At 62.1% G+C, this 4630-nt stretch overlaps 1 protein-coding gene across 2 annotated transcripts in view; it reads right to left on the reverse strand.

Moving 5' to 3' along the window:
* Positions 1-4630, reverse strand: part of PTDSS2 (phosphatidylserine synthase 2) — a 26654-nt gene that overhangs the window by 21037 nt on the left and 987 nt on the right. The gene's annotated exons all lie outside the window — the stretch shown is intronic.

The raw sequence follows: 4630 nt of genomic DNA on the forward strand, positions 1-4630 counted from the left end.
AACTATATGACGAACTGCTACACAGAAACCAGATCTACGAGAACTTCTACACAGCCACCTACTTCTATGGAAACTGTCTACCGGGCAACTTGCTCCCCCAGCAACCTGCTCTACGGGAACTGCTCCTCGGCACCCTGCTCACCCAGCACCCTGCTCTACGGGAACTGCTCCCTGGCACCCTGCTCTATGGGAACTGCTCCCCGGCACCCTGCTCTACGGGAACTGCTCCCTGGCACCCTGCTCTATGGGAACTGCTTCCCAGCACCCTGCTCTATGGGAACTGCTTCCCGGCAACCTGCTCCCCAGCACCCTGCTCTACGGGAACTGCTCCCCGGCACCCTGCTCCCCAGCACCCTGCTCTACGGGAACTGCTCCCTGGCACCCTGCTCTATGGGAACTGCTCCCCGGCACCCTGCTCTACGGGAACTGCTCCCCGGCACCCTGCTCTACGGGAACTGCTCCCCGGCACCCTGCTCCCCAGCACCCTGCTCTACGGGAACTGCTCCCCGGCACCCTGCTCTACGGGAACTGCTCCCCGGCACCCTGCTCTACGGGAACTGCTCCCCGGCACCCTGCTCTACGGGAACTGCTCCCCGGCACCCTGCTCCCCAGCACCCTGCTCCCCGGCACCCTGCTCCCAGCACCCTGCTCTACGGGAACTGCTCCCGGCACCCTGGGCAGAGGGGGGAGGAGCACCAGGAGGCGCCGGCCACCGGGAACGAGGAAAGGACACCAGAAATTCACACGAAGTGGACTCTTCTCCGCGTGTTCTTGTTTGTACAGCTCATTCGGAATCTTTGCTACAACTCGGAACCGGAGGATCAGAGCATTACTGTCTGTTTTACAGGCGAGGAACCAAGACAGCGAGCATTGGCCAAGTTCAAACGCAGGGGGTCCCTGAAGCGTACGCTGTCCAGCGACACCAGCACTGGACCCCCTGCGCCCTGACCTGGCGCCCACAGGTGTCTCATGACTTTCTGGAGTGTCTCATCCCTTACGTTACCTACAGCGACACCGACTCCAGAGCGAGCAGTTCCCTGAGCTTCCGCACACGTGGCTCCTGAAACACATTCTCGCCGCAGCAGCACAGAGAAGTAGGCACCACACACGACAAACAGCTCATGAAGAGAGCAGGGCTGGGAGAGTCCGTCTCTCCAGGTGAGAGACATTTTTTAATAAAATGATGGGCCTCAAGCAGGGCCCGGAAGAGAGCAGACAACTGACGGGCAGCTCACTCAAGGGCCAGCAGGACGAGGCTCCTGGACTCCTGAGGAACTAGTCAACCGTCTCAGGACCAGGGAGAGCGCCGCGGCGGCCCTTAAAGCCAGCGCTGGAGCCCCGTCTGGAGCCCCGTACCTGATGTGGGTGAGTGGGGAGGGCTTAGGGGCTTTCACTGAAGCCTTAGAGCAACACTCCAAACACTGGGCAGAAAATAAGAACATGGTGCCCGGCAAGTGTTGCTCAGTGGTTGGTGTCGGCTATGAACCAGGAGGTCATGGTTCTATTCTGGTCAAAGGACAGGCCTGGGTTGCAGGCTCCATCCCCAGTCGGGGGTGTGCAGGAGGCAGCCAATCGATGTTTCTATCTCCCTCTCCCTCTCCCTTCCTCTTTCCCTAAAAATAAAAACTCGCCAAAACCGGTTTGGCTCAGTGGATAGAGCGTCAGCCTGCGGACTCAAGGGTCCCGGGTTCGATTCCGGTCAAGGGCATATACCTGGGTTGCGGGCACATCCCCAGTGGGGAGTGTGCAGGAGGCAGCTGATCGATGTTTCTCTCTCATCGATGTTTCTAACTCTCTATCTCTCTCCCTTCCTCTCTATAAAAAAATCAATAAAAATATATTAAAAATAAAAACTCATATATTTTAAAGAAGAAAATAAGAACAAGGTGGCTGAGGCGGGACACAGCAAAGAAGGCAGGACGGCAAGGGGGCGGGGAGGAGCGGGCGCCTGGGTGAGAGCGCGCAGAACTACGCAGAACGACGGGATGACACCGACCCCAACTCGCAGAGAAGGCCCACAGGTGCCGCTCAGCAGGAGCGAAGGCGCACCAGCCGCCGGGTCTCGGAGGAGGAGAGCAGGCTGGCACGTGGCGGGAGGGCGGGCTCGCACCTCCAGTGAGGTGGTTACAGGAGCCACGCGTGCGGAAGCTCAGGGAACTGCACGCCCTGGAGTCGGTGTCACTGACGGTAACTTAAGGGATAAAACACTCCAGAAAGTCCTGAGACACCCATGGGCGCCAGGTCAGGGCGCAGGCCAGCAGAACGGTCCCGCAGGCCTTCGAGAAGCGTCCCCAGAGACCAGGCCGGGAAGGAGCAGGGAGCAGGACCCCTCTGGGCCAGTGCTCACCCGACCTCCAGTGGCGGCCAACAGTGCTCCTTGCCTTGCACTCGGCCCATTTCCACTCCTGTGGGAGTAATGGGGGGGGGGTGAGGAGATTCTGCAGGCAGACCCCCCCCCTGGGGCCGGGGCCAAGCGTGCACCCTCTGCTTTCTCACCCTGGTGGCTAATGGGTCCCTCTGGGGAAGGTTTGGGCCCTGTGATCCAGGCCAGGACGACAGCGGCTGTAAGCCCTGTGACTTCTGTCGCTCAGCGAGGGTGAGGGTGTGAGGACAGCTGGCTCTCTGCCCCGAGTGGAAAATACCGCTGTCAGTCACCCCCTCACTGTGCCGAGTGGGCAGGAAGGCAGGCCTGCCAACCCTGCTGGAGAAAACACGAGGTGTGGCCGGGCACGTGCACAACAACGCCTCAGCCGCGGGCGGCCGAGCAGAGGCCTGGCCCAGGGTGTGACACTGACCGCCCACCAACAGGCAAAAGCTGGGGAGTCAAGCTTCCCAGATGTGGGCGAAGCCGGCAAACCCCTCACCCGCATAACTGAGAAAGGTGCGCTCCGGTACCCGGGCGCCTCCAGCACCCTCACACCCTGCCGGCTCCTGTGCTCCCCGCGGGGCAGTGAGGGGGCCTCGCCCAACATATCCCAGGAGTCAGGAAGCCGGTAACCCTCGGCCTGCAACCTGCAGGGGGCGTGTCACCGGCACCTCTCAGGGCGGCTCCCAAACACGCTGTGGGTGTGAGCGGACACATCTTCGAGGCTCCTGTGTCTGTGGCCGCTGGATGCTCCCACCTGAGACCACAGTTGGCAGAAGAAGCAGGGTCCTTGCCACCTTGGAACCCTGTGGTCCTCACACCCCCTCCCAGGGACTCGGTTTCGGGGAGCCCAGACCCCGTGGCTGATAAGCAGTAACAGAGAAACCCCAAATCCTCGTACGTGGCCTCCACGCCATCATCATGGGCCCCAAAGAAGCCACCTTCTTTGACAAGGAAGCTTTAAAAGCAAGATTCTGAACCACAGTGTCCCTGAGTGAGGCTGGACACCAAGTCATTTCCACTAACACATTTTTATTAGTTAACTTCTTGTAACGCTCACTATTAAAATCCTCGAATGAAGTGAGACTTAAAAATCTTAGCACAAGCCGTAGCCGGTTACTCGGTGGTCACGTGCTAAGCTCTGCGGGGAAAGGACTGCCAGGCAGGCGCTGGGGACCCCACCGGGGAAGGCGAGGCCCCAGATGCAGCCAGAAGCTGCACACAGACAGCCCCCCCCCCCCGCCAGAGCACAGCGCACCTCACAACTCTCTATCCCTCTCCCTTACTCTCTGTGGAAAAATCAATAAAATGTCCCCGAAACCAGCCTGCCCTGCGGCACCCCTTCTAGAGAGCCTCCCTGGCCCGTCGCCCTCCCCACAGGCAGGCTCCGCTTCAGCTCCAGTCTGGGCGCCCCACTTCCGACGGACCACGCGCCTGGGGACGGGTGGTCGGGGCTCCGGGTGAGGGTGCGCTCCCGGCCTCCGCTGGGCTGGGACAGGCTCTTGCCTCACGAGTCCCAGGCTTGTGCCCGACGCTGCCAGCTTAGTCCCAGAACCGTCACTGGCACCCAGGAGGGGCCCAGCCAGGCGCTCCAGAACCTGTCCCGGGGTCACAGCTGGTCTGAGAAGGTGGTGCCCTCCCCCTGCAGCTGGCAGGGCAGCTGGACAGGCCTGAGCACACGCAGCAGGTCCGGTCCGGCAGGACCCAGCAGCTCTGGGCCACACCCTGTGGACAAGACACCCCGTCCCTGGCTCCCTCCCACTGGCCCCCACCCCATCCCAGCATGTTCTCTCCCCACAGATAACAGCTGCTGGCGCCCACAGGAGAGACACCCCGACACCGGCCTCCATGCATCTCCCCTGAGTCTCACACAAAGCAGGACCCCCGCCCCCGACACACCTCTCCTGAGGCTTCCCCTGGGGGGCAGCCCCGCCGGCGGCTCCCCTCGCTCCCGGGTGCCAGGGCTGCCTCTCCCTGCGCTTTCGGGGGGCAGAGGCCACAGCTCCACCCCCGGCTCACAGGCCAGGCACCCAGCAAAGAAGAGCAGCCGCGCGCTTCCCAGCGTGTGGCCTGGGCGCGCTCTCTCTCTCTCTCTCTCTCTCCCTCTCTCTCTCGCCAGGGAGCAGAGAACTCTGGAAGGTGAAGGGTTAGACCAAGGTCAGAGCCATCGGCAGAGGCGCACCCTGGGGCCTGCCGGCCACCCCCCCAGCACACGAGTGCCACCCCACGTGCGCCCTCCCAACCCAGACGCTGCCCCCCGCGACC

Source organism: Myotis lucifugus, unplaced genomic scaffold (assembly GCF_000147115.1).
Source record: "Myotis lucifugus unplaced genomic scaffold, Myoluc2.0 scaffold_1887, whole genome shotgun sequence".
NCBI lineage: Eukaryota > Metazoa > Chordata > Mammalia > Chiroptera > Vespertilionidae > Myotis > Myotis lucifugus.